Raw genomic sequence first — 22,536 nt, 5'->3', positions numbered from 1 at the left:
AGTGCCTTTCAACTTCAAGCCACACCCAAGCCATCATTTGCAGTAAGTAGTGCCTTTCAACTTCAAGTCAAAGCTCCCAAGCCACCATTTGCAGTAAGTAGTGCCTTTCAACTTCAAGCCACCATTTGCAGTAAGTAGTGCCTTTCAACTTCAAGCCAAAGCAACCAATCCACCATTTGCAGTAAGTAGTGCCTTTCAACTTCATGCCACCATTTGCAGTAAGTGGTGCCTTTCAACTTCAAGCCACACCCAAGCCATCATTTGCAGGAAGTAGTGCCTTTCAACTTCAAGCCACCATTTGCAGTAAGTAGTGCCTTTCAACTTCAAGCCAAAGCAACCAAGCCACCATTTGCAGTAATAGTGCCTTTCAACTCCAAGCCAAAGCAACCAAGCCACCATTTGCAATAATAGTGCCTTTCAACTTCAAGCCAAAGCAACCAAGCCACCATTTGCAGTAATAGTGCCTTTCAACTTCAAACCAAAGCTCCCAAACCACCATTTGCAGTAAGTAGTGCCTTTCAACTTCAGGCCAATGCACCCACCCCCCCCCCCCCATTTGCAGTAAGTAGTGCCTTTCAACTTCAAGCCACACCCAAGCCATCATTTGCAGTAAGTAGTGCCTTTCAACTTCAAGTCAAAGCTCCCAAGCCACCATTTGCAGTAAGTAGTGCCTTTCAACTTCAAGCCACCATTTGCAGTAAGTAGTGCCTTTCAACTTCAAGCCAAAGCAACCAAGCCACCATTTGCAGTAAGTAGTGCCTTTCAACTTCATGCCACCATTTGCAGTAAGTGGTGCCTTTCAACTTCAAGCCACACCCAAGCCATCATTTGCAGGAAGTAGTGCCTTTCAACATCAAGCCACCATTTGCAGTAAGTAGTGCCTTTCAACTTCAAGCCAAAGCAACCAAGCCACCATTTGCAGTAATAGTGCCTTCAAACTCCAAGCCAAAGCAACCAAGCCACCATTTGCAATAATAGTGCCTTTCAACTTCAAGCCAAAGCAACCAAGCCACCATTTGCAGTAATAGTGCCTTTCAACTTCAAACCAAAGCTCCCAAACCACCATTTGCAGTAAGTAGTGCCTTTCAACTTCAGGCCAATGCACCCACCCCCCCCCCCCATTTGCAGTAAGTAGTGCCTTTCAACTTCAAGCCACACCCAAGCCATCATTTGCAGTAAGTAGTGCCTTTCAACTTCAAGTCAAAGCTCCCAAGCCACCATTTGCAGTAAGTAGTGCCTTTCAACTTCAAGCCACCATTTGCAGTAAGTAGTGCCTTTCAACTTCAAGCCAAAGCAACCAATCCACCATTTGCAGTAAGTAGTGCCTTTCAACTTCATGCCACCATTTGCAGTAAGTGGTGCCTTTCAACTTCAAGCCACACCCAAGCCATCATTTGCAGGAAGTAGTGCCTTTCAACATCAAGCCACCATTTGCAGTAATAGTGCCTTTCAACTTCAAGCCAAAGCAACCAAGCCACCATTTGCAGTAATAGTGCCTTTCAACTTCAAGCCAAAGCAACCAAGCCACCATTTGCAGTAATAATGCCTTTCAACTTCAAACCAAAGCTCCCAAACCACCATTTGCAATAAGTAGTGCCTTTCAACTTCAGGCCACCATTTGCAGTAAGTGGTGTCTTTCAATTTCAAACCACACCCAAGCCACACCCAAGCCACCATTTGCAGTAAGTAGTGCCTTTCAACTTCAAGCCAAAGCAACCAAGCCACCATTTGCAGTAAGTAGTGCCTTTCAACTTCAAGCCAAAGCAACCAAGCCACCGTTTGCAGTAATAGTGCCTTTCAACTTCAAGCCAAAGCTCCCAAACCACCATTTGCAGTAAGTAGTGCCTTTCAACTTCATGCCACCATTTGCAGTAAGTAATGCCTTTCAACTTCAAGCCATTGCACCCAAGCCACCATTTGAAGTAAGTACTGCCTTTCAACTGCAAGCCAAAGCACCCAAGCCACCATTTGCAGTAAGTCGTGCCTTTCAACTTCACGCCAATGCACCCACGCCCCTCATTTGCAGTAAGTAGTGCCTTTCAACTTCAAGCCACACCCAAGCCATCATTTGAAGTAAGTACTGCCTTTCAACTGCAAGCCAAAGCTCCTAAGCCACCATTTGCAGTAATAGTGCCTTTCAACTTCAAGTCAAAGCTCCCAAACCACCATTTGCAGTAAGTAGTGCCTTTCAACTTCAAGCCAAAGCAACCAATCCACCATTTGCAGTAAGTAGTGCCTTTCAACTTCATGCCACCATTTGCAGTAAGTGGTGTCTTTCAACTTCAAGCCACACCCAAGCCACCATTTGCAGTAAGTAGTGCCTTTCAACTTCAAGCCAAAGCAACCAATCCACCATTTGCAGTAGGTAGTGCCTTTCAACTTCATGCCACCATTTGCAGTTAGTGTCTTTCATTTTCAAGACATCTAAGCCAAGCCAACCAGGGGAGGGGGGGACATGTGTTTGCAAGCTTTAGAACCAATAGACATTTTTTGCAAGCTTTAGAACCAATAGACATTTTTTGCAAGCTTTAGAACCAATAGACATTGTTTTGCAAGCTTTAAAAACCAATAGAGACACTTTTTGCAAGCTTTAGAACCAATAGACATTGTTTTGCAAGCTTTAGAACCAATAGAGACACTTTTTGCAAGCTTTAGAACCAATAGACATTTTTGCAAGCATTTTAGAACCAATAGACATTTTTTTGCAAGCTTTAGAACCAATAGAGACACTTTTTGCAAGCTTTAGAACCAATAGACACATTCTGCAAGCATTTTAGAACCACTAAGGGCACTTACATTTGAGTAGACATGTGTTCATTGTTATTCACAGCTCAGAGAAACGTGACCCTCTGCCTTCCTCCATCTTGAAGAGACTGTGTGGCACACCACTTCCTGGTTTTATAGTCCCTCCCCCCTGCCACCAGCGGGGGCAGCAGAGAGAATGGGGAATTTTGTAAAAACATTAATATCTCTGTCATTTTTAATCGACGGGAAAAATCCTCAGCACACATGCGGCGGAGGGGGGCTCTCAGCAAGGTGGCCAAAAATGACGGCCGTAGGTGGCGGCGTTCTCTCGGAAATCGCAGCACAGATGGCCAAAACCGGTCAAGAACAGACTTTTAGTAAGATAGATATAGAGAAAGGTAGAGATAGAGATAGATAGATAGATAGATAGATAGATAGATAGATAGATAGATAGATAGATAGATAGATAGATAGATAGATAGATTCACATCTGCTCACTAACCATCCTAGAAACCTCCATGAATCTTCTACACTGAGAGGATCAAGGCAGCACTGAAATTTCCCCCAAAGCAGAACTGTTGCATAATTCATCCAATAACCAACATTTATAATTCACTCTCTATTTTCCTAGTCATAGGTTAATCCGTACAAGACCAGAGATGAGCAATGTCCTGTAACTTTTATCTCTTTTTTCAGTTGTGGTACAAGTCCCAATATTTGTCACCTTGTGCAACCCTCATCTGTATCAAGCTTTGTCCCACCCCCTCGCCTCTTTTCCAGCTTCCTCCCCCACCCCCACCTAAAATCAGTTTGCAAAATTGTCCCAATCCGAAATGTCGCCTATCCATTCCCTCCACCGATACTGCCTGTCCTGCTGAGTTCCTCCAGCACTTTGTGTGTTACTCAAGATTCCAGCATCTGCAGATCCTTATGTCCCCATGGTTTTTGTTCATAGTTAAACGGCTCATCCTATAGACATGGTAACTAAGGACAAAGGCAACTGTCAAGAAATCTTTGCCGAAATATTGTTCCTTTCATTAATTCAAATACAAGAATAAATATAACACTATTCCACAAAGTCCATTGCTAATATGTATTCTGCCAAAGATTATTAAAAGTAATTAAAACCTGACAAAATTGTAATAATTAAATGGGGATCCAGAGAATACGAGATAACAGATTTCATGCCCGTTTTCCTCTTTATATTTGCATGGACAGGTAATTCATAAATGTTAAACCTTGCAATAGGTGAGGTTATAAACAGCTTATTTATTGAATATATTTCTGAGCCCATGTATCCTTCCAGGTAGAATAAATAACAATGAAAATCCACTGATTGCAGAAACAACATTTTAAACTACAAAAACATTATTTTTGTGGTTATAACTTTTTATAACTCAATGCCCTTCCAAATATGGACAATCCATATAATTGTTGGCAGAAAATAGTCGTTCAATATGCTGGCACTTCCAAGGACAAATGCATTGCTGATTTGTGAAATATCCTGGGTCTGTCTAAATTCTTTCAATTAGTGTTTTGGCTACATTAATAACTGCATGTGCAGGAATTCAAACTTTAAAATTCTGAATGTATTAAGGGCCTGTCCCACTTTCACGAGGTAATTTACGAATTCTCCTGAGTTTTCCCTTGATTCAAACTCGCAGAATGTTCGTAACGAGTCCGTAGGAGGCGGTAGGAGTTCGTAGATATATCGTAGCGGCTCGTTATGCCAGCCGTAGGTACTCGGTGCATCAGGTAAGTCGGGACGTTTTTTCCAGCCCGATGAAAAATGTCCAGGAGTAAAAAAATAGTCGGGATGAAAAAAATTGCAGCTTTTTACTCGTAGTTAGTTTGTGGGCAGACCATAGTAGGCCGTGAGGTAGTCGTGGGTACTCACAGATATTTGTGGGTACTCGTAGCTCGGCAGCTGGACAGAGAAAAAAAAGTGAGTGAAAGACAAGCTTAAGTCAACATCAGCACGTGACCTCTGTCACTCCAGATCGTTAGCATATTCGTGGAAGGTCATAGGAATTCGTAGATTACCAAAATCGTGATTGTTTTTTTAGGTCCTTTAAACTCGGCAGAGGTTTTGGATTAAGTTGTGAAAGTGGAACAGGCCCTTTAGGTGTAGTTATGAGTTTTATTTGCAATCACTTTTCAAAACATGCATTCACTTTCAGAATTCAATCCCTCGGCCTTAAGTTACATTCTGGAGTCTTATCTCGCTGGCCACATGATGCCAGAAGTTTCAGATGCCTTTCATGTAATTGAAGTTGTGACCTGAGCTCTAAACATGTTTTATCATTTTAGGAAACCTGAGAATCCATCCACAGCAAACCAGCAATAATCCAGAGTTGGCATCTGTCGCTTATGTAAGAGAAGGTGATGTTACTATAGTAAATCTTATTAGACCTTTTTAATCTCTGTGTAGCTGCTGTTAACAATGCTCCTGAACATACATTTGTAAACGGGACAATTCTTTGTCTTGGTTTTTGCAAAAGGTTTCATAAATCTATGCGGTGAAGATTTCTTTTGTTCACTGTTTTTAATGTTACTTTTGAACATATTTATTTTCATTAGGCATAATGCTTAGGGACACATTTACAAATTGCTTCATTTATCTATGATAGGAAGTTAAGTGGTGCATGAAATATTGTGGCGTTTAGGATGTTACGCTGTTTGGTGAAGTGAAGCTAGACAGCTGACACAAAGCGTCTTGCAATTAATAATGGCAGATGGTCTCATGTCTACTGAATGTAAACCATTTACATCTGACTCAGTGAGGTGCTTCAAACAAAACGTGCCAGAGAATACAATTTGGAGGTTAAGAAATGGAAGACCTGAGTGTCCTTCACACGAGTCCCTAAATGGAGGTGATAATTTAACAAAGTGGGTAATAAAACATACTTTTATCCCATATAAATAAAGGGCATTCAAGTGAGGCAGTTTTGTTCAATCTTTTATAAATACTGGATTGACCCCATACAGAATAATGTGTCCACACTTGCCAACACCCTTTCAGAAGGACTGGGGGTTGAGGGGAGACTGAATAAGGTTTACCAAATGACGAGGGGCATATACAAATTACCTCGACAGAGGTATCTAAAACAAAACTAGTGGAATTATTTGCCACAGAAGGCTGTGGAGGCCAAGTCAGTGGATATTTTTAAGGCAGAGATAGATAGATTCTTGATTAGTACGGGTATCAAAAGTAATGGTGAGAAGGCAGGAGAATGGGGTTAGGAGGGAAAGATAGATCAGCCATGATTGAATGGCGGAGTAGACCTGATGGCCTAATTCTACTCCTATTCCTTATGACCTTAAAAGGCGTAGGTTTAGGGTAAGGGATAAGAGGTTCATAGAATCTAAAGACGATTTTGTTTACCCTGATGGTGGTTGTAAACTGAAGGCACTGACAGCGGATGTTATGGAGACATTGCAGTTCAGGTTTACTGGGGAGTATGGCATGGACATGGGCTGCACAGAAGGTGGCTCGGTGTCACACTAGTAGAGTTGCTGCCTTACACTGCTGGAGACCCAGATCACAGGTACATAGATTTGGGCAGCACACCATACAAATTTGTTAACTAGCTTCACAGTTCGAACTTTGACTTCAAGGGAAAATGGGCAATTTGAAGTTCGTACTGTAGCATAGCTTCCTTAGAGCGCTGGAGACCTGGGTTCAATCCTGACGACGGGTGCTGTCTTGTACAGAGATTGTATGTTCTCCATGTGATCGTGTGGGTTTCCCTGGGTGCTCTGGTTTCCTCCCGCACTCCAGAGATGTACAGGTTTGTAGGTTGATTGGCTTTAGTAAAAATTGTAAATTGTCCCTAGTGTGTAGGATAATGCTAGCGAACAGGGTAATCGCTGATCGGTGGGCCAAAGGGCCTGTTTCCACGCTGTATCTCTAAACTCTAAACTTCCCAGCGAGGTTTCTTCAGTCAGTTCATAGAAATATGTTAGATAGCTTCACACAGAGCATCTGACATCCAGAAGTGACTCTTGATGCCTCCACACAGTTAAAATCTCAAGGTAACAAAAGGACATTCTAATGGCAGCAAGTGCCAGTTTTGGACAAAACACAGTGAACTTTGGGGTCAGTAAGCTGGACAATCTCTCACAGATGAGAGTGGAGAGAAACATGAAGTGGCAATGAATGTGAACACTGCCGTCATTATCTTTCAAATATACAGAAGAATATTTATTAATCTGCAGAGGATAGGCAGGTTTAACTTTGAAGAAATGCGTGTGATATTCTGTGGCAATGATACGAGCAAACTTTATAAAGTCAATGGCAAATGGGATTCCTGGGACCATATACTGACAATGTAAGTACATTTATTTGACTGAGATCCATGCATTTTGTGTCCTCAGATACTTCGAAACAAAACCTGTCAAAAAAACTCAAGCATCCAGAGAAGAAGATGGCTGACACCAATTCTCCACATGAAGGGTAATCAAGGATTTGTCTTTTTAATATGACAACATAAGAATGTTTTAGGTATCAGTTTCATTGGTCCATTGTGGTTATGCTTCCAGGCACCCTGTTTGGTTCTGTCTTGCGATTCAACACCAATGGGGAAGATTTTTTCTTTGCCACGTGGCAAACAACCTGGTACATGGCTGGTAGTTCAACTGGAAAGCACCACTGGTGTTAGTAGCCAGGCCTCACTTGAATGCTGCAGACTAACCTGGTGTTGAAGGAAGATGAATGTTTATTACAGACATGGAGAGAGCAGGAGGATATGAAAATGGTGTGCCAGCCAAAACTGGTGCTTTGCATGTGACAGTCAGTGGAAGCATTACTCTTCTGCTGCCAACCATATACTGACAACGTAAGCAGATTTATTTGACTGATAACCATGCATTTTGTCTAAAATAGATCCAATTCTACCATATTCCTGCTCTGAGCCCACTGCACTACTTTAATAAAGTTCAAGCAACAACCGTCTCCCCTTCAATTTGGGGCTTTTCACCCATCAGGGCTAAGCATTAAGTTCAACAATTTCAGAATGTCATTAATTCTTCCTTTTTTTTTCCTGAGAGAAGGTGTTGATGATGTCATTGTTGTCATTGACACCTTCTCAAATCCCATTTAGGTTTCTCTTTTATCCCATTTACTGCTATTTTTGCCTTGCAGGCTCAAAGTCTTTTATCGTACAATATCTCTTGCTTTCTTCTGGTCACAGTCATAGTTTTCATTATTTTTTCTCCTTTGAAACACATTATATCTCAACCTTTTCTCTCTCCATAAATGCTACATGAACTTCTGAGTATATCCATCAATTTATTTGCTTAAATGTAAATTAAGGGTGTATGCTCATTCTGTTTCTAAGGGTAGAGAAATAAACAAGCAGATGACATAGTCGGCACGATTTAATAGGAACCGCAGGAGCAATATTTCACTCAGGTGGTGATAGATATCTGGGACAAACTGCCAGCGGAGATGGTTGAGGCAGCCTAATATAACAGCATTTAAAAGGCAATTGAACAGATACATGGATGGGGAGGGTTGAGAGGGATATGGGCCAAACAAGGAAAACGAGACAAGCTTAGATGGGGCATCTTGGTTGGTATGGATGAGTTGGGCTGAGAGCCCTGTTTCTGTGTTGTATGACTGTATGACTATGAAATGTAAATAACCTGAGTAGCCTCCGATTTCTTTGACTCACTGGGAAAGGTTCAGGTGTTTTCACATGCAGACCAATGATAACTTGTCAGTCTTAAGGGCCTGTCCCACGATCATGCGACTCCATGCGGCAAGCGCGACCTAAAGGGCCTGTCCCACGAGCATGCGACTCCATGCGGCAAGAGCGACCTAATGTGGTTGCTTGAGGCGTACGGCTCGCGGGGCCGGTCCCACTTCGATCACAGGAGCCGTATGGAGTTGTGCGGAGCTGGTACCGACATCGCGCGTGGCTCCGAAAATCTGACCGTGTTCAACGGCCTGCCGGCCCGCAGCCGCCTCGGCGCCGTACGCACCACCTCGACGCCGTACGTCACGCGCGAACTTCGCTCGAACTTCATGTCACTCACTAGACTTCTGTACAGCCCCTGCTTCTGGTTTGGTCGCGCTTGCCTCATGGAGTCGCATGCTCGTGGGACCGGCCCTTCACTGCTGATAGTTTCTTTAGAAACTGATCCACATGGTTAATAAAGCAGCCATGATTTTAGTTCCCATCCTTTATGCCTGACATTTAAAATTACAATTGGCAGAATTGAGATAAGGCAATAGATTTCTTCCACGGTGGAGCTGCAGGAGGGTTGCTGTCTTACAGCGTCAGAGACCTGGGTTTGATCCTGACTACGGGTGCTGTCTGTACGGAGTTTGTACGTTCTCCCTGTGACCGTATGGGTTTTGTCCGGACGTTCTGGTTTCCTCTCTCATTCCAGAGTTTGTAGGTTAATTTGCAGGTTTGTAGGTTAATTGACTTTTGTAAATTGTCCCTAGTGTTTAGGATAGAATTAGTGTACGGGTGATCGTTGGTTAGCATGGAATCGATGGGCGCAAGGGCTGATTCCACATTATATCTCCAAACTAAAGTAAACCACCAGCTTCCCTTCAGATGGAGTGGTTGAAATTCCATCCGAAATCCTGAATTTTGTTTGTTATTAAACTTAATTTAGCTGTTATGTTAAACAAATTATGCCTCGCCATCCACTTCTGTTTCTAATAATCAGTTGTATAACTCAACCATTCTTTTACTAACAGACGTTCCACATTTCGGTTTAACATCTGTGACCACAAACCTAATTTCCTCAGTTCCTGTCCCCAAGAGAGTAAGATCATAAGACACAGGAGCAGAATGAAGCCATTTAGCCCATCAATTCTGCTCTGCCATTCGATCGTGGCAGATCTAATTTTCTCTCTCAACCCCATTCTCCTGCCTTTTCCCCATAATTTTTGACACCCTTACAAATCAAGAACCTATTAATCTCCGCTTTAAAAATACCTAATGACTTGGCCTCCTATGCCGTCTGTGGCAATGCATTCCATAGATTCACCAACCTCTGGCTAAAGAAATTGTTCCTCATCTCTATCCTAAAGGTACGTTCTTTTATTCTGAGACCGTGCCCTCTGGTCCTAGACTCTCCCACTACTGGAAACATCCTCTCCACATCCACACTATCTAGGGCTTGCATAAGGAGGTTTAGATAAATTATGGATCTAATATATTTATCTCCTTGAAAATCTTAAAGAACACCAAAGTTCATGTTTTGAGAATATTTATTTTTTTGTTCAGATGTCTAAGTTCAATAAAACCTGCTTTGGACCTTCTCCAAAGATTCTGAAGGTTTTCTAGAACACAATATTCCACCTCGGGTTTTCCCAGGCCTGTTCAACTTCAAACTTCAATATACCCTTACCCTTGTCTGAATATCCTAACTTTTCCTGTTCTTTTTTAGCTGCCTTACATAAACTCAGGATTTAAGATTAACTTGAAATTGGCTGCATTGTCCAGAAATGTTTTTCTATGCATACATTTCTTGTGATTAAATGAAGAGATATGATATAAGAATGTTGTTGGTAAGGTTGCAATGGATGATTTGTGTTTTATTTTGGTCAGTATGTGATAGGAAAGGCGCCATTAGCTGGATGGAGTACAGAAAAGAGTTATAAGGCTGTTGCTAGGTTGTAAGAGTCAGAGTTGCAGGGTGATTTATAAGGCAGACTTTAATCCCTGGAGTGTAGGAGACAGATGGGTGATAATATAGTGATGAATAAAATTATGAGGAACATAGTTAGGGGAATGCACAGTCTTTTTTCCAGGGTTGGGGAATCAAGAACCAGAATCATAACTTTAAAGTGGGGGTAAGATTTAATAGAAATCTGAGGGGGCAAATTTTTCATACGTATTTGGAACGAGTTGCAAGAGGAAGTGATGGAGGCAGGTACAATGACAATATTTAAAGGACATGTGGACAGGTACATCAATCGGAAAGATTTATTGATCATACACAGGCAATTGGGACTAGCCTCGATACACATCTTGGTCAGCATGGACAACTTTGGCTGAAGGCTCTGTGTCCATACTGTATCCATGTCTGTGCCTCTAATGTCTCAGATAGCTTTGATCCTTTATGATTAGGGATATTATAATCCGTCGTTGTGTGATATTTCTGCTCTGGGTTTGTTTAGTTTTGGGACTGATATTCCTTCTGAAGAAGCTAGTGCTGGGGTATGAATCCACCTTGCAGCAAATGCTAATTCTGGACATCTTTCAGTAAGCGAGTCTTGGCAGATTATTTGAGAGTATGGCATGACGGAAAAAGAGTGATTCAGTTTCAGTAGCTGCCCTTGGAGACAGGGAATGTATAGTGTAGGAATACTAGGAACATGCCTCCATTTTATCCAGGATACTCCTATACTGTCCTATGCATGATGTAATTGTACCCTGTGCATGAAAAAGGAGTCGGTCCTCTTGTGATTATTCAGGTCCCTGATTATGATTTTGTTTGAAATTTTGGGTATGGACCAGATAATCGCTTAAGTTGCACACAACTTTCTCTGGTGTTGTGAGACTTCCATATGTCCTGAAGGGTGTTGCATTCAAAGCTAAATTTAAACCAGCACAAACAGAAACTTCCGAAAAAATGGCAAATAAGGTAGATTTCCACCCTCATCGTCTGAGAATGCCTTTTCTTTATGGAGCCTGCCCAGTTTAAAGACATATGTCAGCAGGTCACCACCTGGGATGAAATAGAAATCTAAATCAACAATGATTGAGCATTGGAATTTGTAAGCAGTGTACTTTTACTGTGGGTACATTTAGAGCATAACCGTTGTTTCAGTGCCAAGTGGTCTGAATCTTGTGGAGAAAATCTAATTCACTTTAGAGTTAGCTCATGCTTGCATAGAGAATTTGCACTTCATTACAACTGCATGAACCTGAAAATAATTTGCCATTACTCTAAACTTATGGAGTGTGAATACACCATTTAATGTCTACTATAATAAGGAAAAGGATATTAAACAGATTGTAAATGGCAGCAAGAAGAATTGAAAGGAAAATTTTAGCTCCCTATTCAGTACAGCAACAAAGGATGTACTAGCAGTCTTAAAACATTATCATGTGGATCAATCATCAGAGGCTAACCAAGTGCATCCTCAGACCTTGTGGATAGCTAGAGAAGGAATTGCCTGGGCTCTTGCAGAGATAGTTCATAAGTTATAGGAGTGGAATTAGGTCATTCGGCCCATTAAGTCTACTCAGCCATTCAATCATGGCTGATTTATCTTTCCCTCTCAACCCCATTATCCAACCTCCTTCCCATTATCCCTGGCACCCATACTAATCAATATCCACCATTGACTTGGCCTCCACCGCCTTCTGTTGTAGATAGTTGCGTCATCATTAGCAATAGGTGAAGGTTCAGAAAACTGGAGGGTGGCTAACTTTGTACCATTATTTAAGCATGACAGCAAGGACAACCAGGGAACTATAGGCTTGTGAGCCTGAAATCGGTGATGGGCAAGTTATTGTCAAGGTATTCTGACGGAAAGGATCTATCACATTTGGATAGACAAGGAGTGATTAGGGCTGGCGAGCACAGCTTTATGCAAAGGAAATCATATCTCACAATCATGTTAGCTTTTTAGAAGAAGAGACTAAAGTGGCTTTTTCACGGGGCGACTTGACGCAAGAGTGAACCAGAGTTTAACATTGTGGGAACCTCGTGCGATAACAGTACGGCATTCGTGGACCACCGTGGCGCTAACGGCAGGTAATCGTGTATCTTGGTCACTCGGGAGAAAATTCAAGAAAGTTTGAATTTCTCCAAGAGTGACTTGTACACTTGTGGTTGAGCATTGCAACATTGTATGAACATAGTGGCCAGTGCGATATCCATGCGATATCCGTAATAACTCTTGCGGGTACCGTGGGAACTCCTGCGAACGGTGAGTAACTGAGCAGTTTGATTGTCAGTGCTTGTTTTACCTCATTGTTAAATAAATATATTTTTTACTATCAGATTGATGTCTGCAATTCTTCATTAACACATCACTACAAGATGAATGTTTCTAATGTTATAATCCCTTTCATGCTGAAACACAAAATAGTTGAAGGGAGGTGAAATAATCACATTTTCATTCTTTTTCATTTTTGAGTGTTCAGGTACCTCACTTGCTGAGCTATTTTACTCCAGCAGTTTGTGTCTCTTTTTGTCTAAAGCAGTTTCTAAGACTGTAGGAACTCCGCGGGCCAGGCAGCATCTACGGAGGGAAATGGACAGGCGACCCTTTCTTCAGGCTGCCTTATCTCTCTCCCCCCCACCCCCTCCCCCCTACTCCCACCCACACACACAAATGCTGGAGAAACTCAGCGGGTGTAGCAGCATCTATGGAACGAAGGAAATAGGCAACGTTGCCTACTACCCTCTGTGTAAAGAAGCTGCTCCTCAGCTTTCTATTAAATCTTGCCCTCTCACCTTAAACCCATGTTCTCTACTTTTTGATGCCCCGACCCTGAGTAAAAGTCTGTGCATTTCCCCTCGGTTATACACCTCCATTAGATCACCCTTCAGCCTCCTGCACTCCAAGTAACATAATCCTCGCCTGCCCAACCTCAGCGGGAGAAACTCAGCGGGTGCAGCAGCATCTATGGAACGACGGAAATAGGCAACGTTGCCTACTTCCTTCGCTCCATAGATGCTGCTGCACCCGCTGAGTTTCTCCAGCATTATTGTGTACCTTCGATTTTCCAGCATCTGCAGTTCCTTCTTAAACACAAATGCACCGAGTTCCTCCAGCATTTCGTGTTTTGTTCAGTATTCCAGCATCCGCTGTCTCCCGCGTCTCCAATAAAACAAAACTACTGTCAAAAGGGTGAAGAATAGGGGCAGAGATAGATACATTCCTGATTAGTGTGGCTGTCAGGAGGTTATGGGGAGAAGGCAAGAGAATGTGGTTGAGAGGGAGAGATAGATCAGCCGCGATTGAATGGCGGAGTGGACGTAATGGACCGAATGGCCTAATTTTGCTCCTATAACTAACAAAGATAGTAATTGTTAGGGAAATGTAGTTATTAAAGACGAGGGGGAGCAGAAATGGGCAGTCTGGGATGGCTCGCGAGATACTTGCATAGAGGCACAAAAGTTAAAGAAAGGGCAGATAAACAGAGAGGGGGGGGGACTTCCCTCAGTGCCCATCTGTTACCATTAATTGGACAGTTCGGTCTGTGAAACGCAACACGCCAACCCCGACACCCAGCCCGGTGGTCAGTCCTTTGAAGATAGACACCAGTTGCTTGGAGCAACTCAGCCGGACAGGCAGCAACTCTGGAGAGAAGGAACTGGTGGCGTTTCGGGTCGAGAGCCTTCTTCAGACTGAGGTCAATCCCCTGCATGTATAACAGGAGTCCCAGCCAACACGACAATCGCCCGCTGCAGTCTCGGAGCTTCCACTGCGAAAACGGTGCCTACATTTGAGCACTTATGTAACTGAACCATCCTAACACCAACCACAGACCATTCCTGAACTACTACCTACCTCATTCGAGACCCTCGGACTATCTTAGATCGTATACTCACTGGTGTTATCGAGTTACAGTGTGGAAACCGGCCCTTCGGCTCAACTTGCCCATACCGGCCAAAATGTCCCATCAAAACTAGTCCCATCTGCCTGCGTCTGGTCCATATCCCTCCCAACCTGTCTTATCCATGTACCTGTCTAAATGTTTCTTAAATGTATGGATGGACCCAGCCTCAACTACCTCCTCTGGCAGCTTGTTCCATACACCCACCACCCTTTGTGCGAAAATGTTACCCCTCACTCAGATTCCTATTAGATCTTCCCCCTCACCTTGAACCTATGCCCTCTGGTCCTCGAATCCCCTCTGTGGGCAAAGGACATATATTACCCTGGACTCTGTCTATTTCCCTGCCTGTTCGTCTCATGGTTTTGTACACCTCTCAGCCTCTGTCCCCAGTGTGGAGTTAAGGGCTTGTTTATGGGCGCCCTGGGCTGAGAACTCTGGAGGATGGGTTTTAGACTTTATCGGGAATCGAGATAGACCCCGTAATGCAGGAGCAAAGAATCGCAGACGCTAATCTGCATTGGAAAGACACAATATGCGGGAGTAACTCAGCGCTGAAGAAGAGTCCCGACCCGAAACATCATCTATCCATGTTGTCTAGCGATGCTGGCTGACCCGCTGAGTTGCTCCAGCGCTTTGTGTCTTTCCACTAGACCTGTAATAAGTCTCGGCTGGGTGTTTACTGGGATCTCTGGTGGTTAATAGACGTCCTGATGTTGTTTTTGATCGGGTTTACTACTGACAGTATTTAATCAGATCCATATTAAATCATTTCCCCTTCACCTTAAACCTATGTAATCTGGTCCTCGATTCGCCTACTCTGGGCAAGAGACTGTGCATCTACCCGATCGATTCCTCGCATGATTTTAAACATTATCTTGCACACAGCGTTGTTCCCTTCACCATGTATACACCATTTATGGCTCGATTGTTACTATTTATTGTCTGTCTACTGACTGGTTAAACGTTTGAAAGTTTCACCTCTCAGTAGATAATAAAATAAGACAACCATCACGGTCAATGTGAGACAAAGTCTTTATTCTTATTTGACAAAATAAAAAGACGACTTCTTGCACATATTGAGAGAAGGTGCATCACACCAAACAACATTTGTCTAAAAAAAACAGATTATTCTTCAGCTCATTAAAGAGCTCGGGTGAAATTCTGACAAAGTTTGTGAATGCACTTTTATCCTCTTCGCACAGCACATTAAGCAGCTGATCATATTGTCCAAATTGAGGTCTCCGTTGAAAGATGGGCTTCACCCAGTGAGACTTCCTCTTAATTCTCTTTTTAATTAATCTCACCCTTCTGCCTTCACGCAAGCGTTCTCGATGCACATAGTTAGTATAGGCATGTCTCCAAATGAGCCAATTCAACCAAGGGAGGAATATAGTGTGTGAAAAAAACCAATATAGTGTGTGAAAACAAAGTAACATCATTTGTGCCACGTGATTAACAACACTACAGTTCACGATGTTCATTCAAGATTAACGGGAAAGCTCGGGAGATGGACAAGTCACTCGCACAAATAACAAAAATGCCGAGTACCGTGGGAACTCTTTATCTACCCCCCGTTATATCGTGCGAAACTCGTGCTGGACCACGACCACTTCACTCTGGTGACATCTTGCGTCAACTCGCCCCGTGAAAAAGCCCCATAAGAGGGTTAATGAGGTAATATGGTGGATGTTGACTATATGAACTTTAGCAAGATCTTTAATAAGTTCCTACATGGTAAGCTAGACTGGAAGGTTAAATTGCATGGGATCCTGTGAGAACTAGCTAATTGGATACCTAAATGGCTTGATAGAAGGATGCAGAGTGATGGAGGAACATGCTTTTTTTAGACTGGCAGACGGAGGACTGTGACTAGTGGTGTGCCACATGGATCAGTGAAGGGCCATTGTGGTTCATCATTTATATAAATGATCTGCATGCAAATGGTCAATAAAATAGATGGTATTATGGATAATGAAGAAGGTTATCAACAATTACAGCGGAATCTTGATTAGTGAGATAGATGGGCCAGGGAATGGCATTTAATTCAAATAAGAGTGAGGACTTGTAGGTTGGGAAGTCAAACTAGGATAGGACTTTCACAGTGAAGGGTAGTCTCACTGGGGAATGCTGGAGAACAGAGGGATCTAAGGGTACAAGTAGATTGTTCCCTGAAAGTGGCAACACAGTGGACAGGGTGGTGAAGACAGTGTTTGGCATGCTGGCCTTCTCCAGGGCATTAAACATAGGAGTTGGGACAGTATGATGCAGTTGTATAATATGGTGGTGAAGTCGCACTTGGATCACCCTGCTATAGGAAAATGTTCTGAAGCTGGAAAGAGTGCAGACAAACTTAAGCAAATGTTCCCAGGACATGAGGCCTGGGTTAAAGAGCGAGGTTGAACAGTCTAACCAGTCCGAATCAACTCTATCCCGTTTTAGACATAGGGAACTAATCCACCACCATGCTGAGAATTGTATTCTACTCTCTGTACATTCTCCTTGCTCTATCTTGTACTTGCGTTTCCCTTGATTGCGTTCATTTAAAGTATCATCTGATTGGATTGGATAGAATGCAAAGCAAAGCTTTTCACTGTACCTCAGTACAGGTGACAATACTGTAACACATGGAAATGGTACCAGCGTAGGTGGGTATCTTAGTCATCATGGATGAGTAGCGACAAAGATTCTGTTTCTGTACTGTATTACTCTATGACTCTAATCCGTCCGGGAACAATCGATATATGAAAGGATTGGGAATAATGTGTATGTTGAAGTTGTTCATCGTACTTGACTTTACATTGTCTATGTATCTCTTGTGGTTTCTTGCAGCACTTCAGCTGAGGATCAACAACCAGATGTACTTCGGAAAACAAAATTCACCCAACCATCTGCAGAGTAGACAATAGACAAAAGGTGCAGGAGTAGGCCATTCGGCCCTGCGAGCCAGCACCACCATTCAACTGGATCATGGCTGATCATCCCCAATCAGTACCCCATTCCTGCCTTCTCCCATATCCCCTGATTCTGCTATCTTTAAGAGCCCTATCTAGCTCTCTCCTAAAAGTATCCAGAGAACTGGCCTTCACCGCCCTCTGAGGCAGAGAATTCCACAGACTCACAACTCTCTGTGAGAAAAAGTGTTTCCTCGTCTCTGTTCTAAATGGCTTACCCCTTATTCTTAAACTGTGGCCCCTGGTTCTGGACTCCGCCAACATCGGGAACATGTTTCCTGCCTCTAGCATGTGCAAACCCTTAATAATCTTATATGTTTCAATAAGATCCCCTCTCATTCTTCTAAACTCCAAAGTATACAAGCCCAGCCGTTTCATTCTCTCAGCATATGACAGTCCCTTAATAGCAAATGGACAATCCAGTATACAGGGAGAAATACGCACAAGTTGTGTGTGTGTTGGTGTGTGTGTGTGTGTCTGTCTGTCTGTTAGTGTGTGTGAGTGTGTGTGTGTGTGTTGGTGTGTGTGTGTGTCTGTCTGTTAGTGTGTGTGAGTGTGTGTGTGTGTGTGTGTGTGTGTGTGTGTGTGTGTGTGCGTGTGTGTGTGTGTTAGTGTTAGTGTGGTGTGTGTGGCCTTTGTATGTATGCAATTGTAATGGCCTGTAAAAGTGCACAATTTTCTACCAATGTAAGTCTGTCAATGGGACTAAGCTTTCTGAATTTTAGAAAAATCATAGGTGAACTCTGAAATATACATATTTCAGAGGATTGGATAGCGTAGAGACGTTGAGGCTTTTACTCTTAGCTTCAGAACTTAGATATAGAATAAGAGGTCAGCATTCATAGTCAAGGTGAGGAGAAATGTCTTCACTTAATGGGTTGTAAGGTATTTGTGTTCTCAGTCCTGGGTGACTAATGTTCTGGATTGCAGCTGATCAATTTTGCTCTGGTCTATGTAGAAATGTGGATAGTACTGGGAAGTGAGACAATGTAAACGTTTAACTGTGGTTTTATTAAATGGGGAAGCCAGCTTGAGGCTTACTCCTACTTATATGTTTTGTACATTCTTACATCTATTGAGGAGTCATTATTTTCTGTAGGTATTTTATTTTATTTTTTTATTTCAGGTCTATTAGATGTGTGTGATGTGAGAACTATATTTGAATTGCAAAGTCTGAGACCCATTTCTGAAATACAATTTTAGTCAGATTGACATGCTTTTCCTTGTCAGGATATGGAAAAACATAAATAAAAGCACAAAACGTTACAACATTTGGGGCTGCACTGTGGCGCAGTGGTAGAGTTGCTGCCTTACAGCGCCAGGGACCCAGGTTCAATGCTGTCTATGGGCGCTTGTCTGCACTGAGTTTGCACATCCTCCCCATGACCTGCGTGGAGTTTTTTCCGGGATTTTCGGGTTTCTCCCACGTTGCATAGGTTTGTAGGTAACTTGGCTCGGTATAAATGCAAATTGTTCCTAGTGTGTGTAGGATAGGTTTAATGTGCAGGGATCGTTGATCGGTGCGGACTCGGTGGACTAAAGGGCCTGTTTCCACGCTGTATCTCTAAACTAAACTAAACTTAACCTTGCACTGCTTCCATGTCAGCTGCTTGGATGTCATTTTATAATGTCTTCTTCTTCTTAGGCTATCCCTCAGGTTCAACGATAAATTGCTTCCATTCCAGTGTTGTAGTTTGTGAGGTGAATGCTGAGGTCAACATGGGAACCATAGACTTGAAACAGTCGTAGACCAGAGATTCCAAGCAGTTAGTGGGGATGTTCCATTTCTTCATGGATGCATTGAGCATATCCTTGAATCTTTTCATATGTCCATTTAGGAATTCCTTCCTATGAAAGAGTTTGGAGTGAAGTGTTTTTTTGCAATAGTTTGGTGTCAGGCATGTGAATGTGTGAATAATTTGTCCTGTCCGTTGTATCCAAATGAATGGAACTAGAGTCTCATTGCTGGGAGTGTTGAACAGGGGGAAGATACTGCCACTGGTTTGCTAATGCTAGCAGTGAATTAAAAGGATTTTGCAGAGACCCAACTCAGCATTGGGGTTACCTTTACTGTGCATTAAGGGACTTGTATGTTTCCCACCTCTATTGCCTACCAATAGACAATGTCCCAGATTTGAGATCTTGATGTTCAAAACTCTATTTCCTCAGTTGATAAAAGATTTTGCTGGCACCTTGAAGTTGGTGGTGAATTTCAACATCGATGTTTGTCCTTGCCAAGAGATGGCTTCTGAGATAGATGGTGGTCCATATTTTCCAAGATCTCAGCATGAACCTTTATTGTTGGAGAACAGTGTTTGGTTTGTTATTTTTTTGTATAGAAAACATAGAAACATAGAAAATAGGTGCAGGAGTATGCCATTCGGCCCTTCGAGCCTGCACCACCATTCAATATGATCATGGCTGATCATCCAACTCAGTATCCTGTACCTGCCTTCTCTCCATACCCCCTGATCACTTTAGCCACAAGGGCCACATCTAACTCCCTCTTAAATATAGCCAATTAACAGGCCTCAACTACTTTCTGTGGCAGAGAATCCACAGATTCACCACTCTCTGTGTGAAATATTTTTTTCTCATCTCGGTCCTAAAAGACTTCCCCCTTATCCTTAAACTGTGACCCCTTGTTCTAGACTTCCCCAACATCGGGAACAATCTTCCTGTCCAACCCCTTCAGAATTTTGTAAGTTTATGGTATATGGTACATCCTCTCATGGATTCACTTGAATGAGTTGACAATGACTTGTAGCTATCTCTGAGCACCTGCAAACACAATCATCATCTCCCAGCTGCGGGGCAACATTATATTTGGGGAGATCCTGGTCACCATGGGCGGAATAGGTTTACAGGTTTCCATGAATTATGAAATTTAGCTCCAGTACCCTCAGGACGTTGTTCAGAGGTGCGATGCAACCTTGAAGAAAGGACATTGGAAAAATATGTCAGTGCACAGAATTTTACATTGGCCTTGACTGAGATTTGTTCCATTGATGATTCATTTGTTAGGATCATGGCTTGCATGGAGCAAACATTGACACCTTGAATAAGGACAATAGGATCATTCTCATCAGGTTCAACCACCTTTACAATTTCATCTCCATCTTTACAAACTATACTGCACTTTATGCGTCACGACTAATTGCAATGTTTGACATGTGTTGCGACCATATTAAAAGTGCAAACTGAAAGACTTGGACCTTTGGCAATGCTGAAAAGGTATATGTGTGCAGGGGTTATGCGGAACAATCCTATCTTCACCAAACAGTTAAAGTAAAATGAATACAAAGATAATATTCTCAGAATTTCTCCTGATTATATTTGGCTGGAAATGAAATGAATGTTGTCTGTAATATTTAAGCCCTCTGTACATATTTAAAACATCGGCTGAGTAAAGATTCTCAAATTGTTACTTCATTGTCTTTCTTATACGTATACATTTAGATGGCAGGAACCTTAACCTGCAACTTTTCATTATCAATCTGTTAAAAAATGTGAATACTATCCAAATTACAAAAGGCATAAAAGAATGATGTTGCTGTCATGTTGTGTAATGTCTGTTAACGAGTAGCTCATTAAAAAACATCATCAATTTCTACTGAATACATTTGTAAAAATGATATATAATCATAGAAATGTAATAGTGTATTAAATTGATAGTGCATGGTGGGCCGGTAAATGTCTTTTTGCAGCCCACCATAGCTACACAATGCACGCTGATGACCCAAGACATTGTGGACAATCGATGGAGCCTTGCATATGTTGTGCTCTCAAGGATCTTTCCAACCATTAACAGGTATGTAGAAGAGGTCTAGTGGGTAAGGAGATGGGCTCCTGGGGACAAGTGTGGATAAAGAAAATAAGAAATAAAAGCAGAGGTAGGCCATCAAGTCAGTTCCACCAATAGGTAAGATAAAGCATAGTCTTTTATTTCAGACCCGCTTTCCTGCTCTGTTCTCACATCCATTGATACCTTTCATTGAGGAAAGAGGCTAAAAGGAGGCAAGAATGAAGGGTGAGATCAGGACTGAGGGTCAAGTTGAATCATGGGTGATACTATGGTGGTAGTTTCAGGCAAAGATCTTTGGTTTCAGGTGCATGTTTGGGTGAGGGTAGAGGATTAGGTTTGAGTTGGAAGTACAGGTTGTTGCAACCTGGCTGGTAGTTGGAGTGCCCATGGGAGAACTGTGCAAAGGGCTTGGTGTGTACTTTAAAGAGGTATCAACTCAAAGAGGGTTCCCAGTGCCAGACTCCACTGCCTTTGACCTGCTCAGCCGAGTCCCTCTTTAAACACTAATGAAGCAGGCCTCATGTGGTGTGGTAGTCTACTCAAGCATCAGTACTAATAGGGCACATTTGGTTGAGGGAAATTCAGGGAAGTAGATCCATGAATTAATGAACTGCGAGATTTTCAGTTATCTCTATCGACCATTAAGTTATAGAATACACTTTTTAATTGTAAATGAAGTGGTGAATAATAATAATAATAAATTTTATTTATGGGCGCCTTTCAAGAGTCTCAAGGACACCTAAATGTGAATGTGAATTATATTCCCAGAAAATTCAGAGAATAAAATGTGTTATCTGTTCATTTGGTTGCAATATTTAGAAATAGGATTTAGAGGTACGTGGTCTCTCTTCTTGTGGATTCAGACTCTGGATAGGAATAGAACATATTTTCTTCATTCAGGTTTTCTTTCGTGGAACTTATTAGCTGAGTTATTTGAACCCTGCCCCCATACTCACCCTATACCCCTTTATTTTATCCTTAAAGTGACTCTGCTGGCGTCTAGGAGCAAAACCTCCCCGGCCAAAATCTATTCCTATTGACTAATTAGTGTGTGTTTATAATACAGGCCACAGGATTCTAATGGTAAAAATACTGGTGGTTTATAGCTTGGATAATTTGCTGCTAGTTAGCAATTTCTTTGCAGCATCCCTTGCCTGTTATAAATAAATTTGTTCTTATTAGTGCCCTCTTGTTGCTTTATATGTGATGCTCTTCATAAAACATTCATTGAACTGATAGCTGCCGACTGGTACTGATGTGCCCAGGGCCAATTTAAACAAATCTGGGAAGTGTTCATGTTTTGGACGCTGCTGTTTCTGACTGTTCTATTGCTGGATTCAGTATTAAAGTCTGCTGATGGAGCAGTGATTCAATAAAGATGGAATCCAGATACATTCACCATCCAGGGTAAGCTGGCAATCCCATTTAACTGCTCAGCCTAGGGAAATAAATAAATGTATTAATGTTTTCAATTACTTGGTAAAGTTTTAAT

Source organism: Amblyraja radiata, chromosome 10, assembly GCF_010909765.2.
Source record: "Amblyraja radiata isolate CabotCenter1 chromosome 10, sAmbRad1.1.pri, whole genome shotgun sequence".
Lineage (NCBI taxonomy): Eukaryota > Metazoa > Chordata > Chondrichthyes > Rajiformes > Rajidae > Amblyraja > Amblyraja radiata.
The sequence above is the reverse complement of the archived record's forward strand: the minus strand, read 5'-3'. Positions refer to the sequence as shown.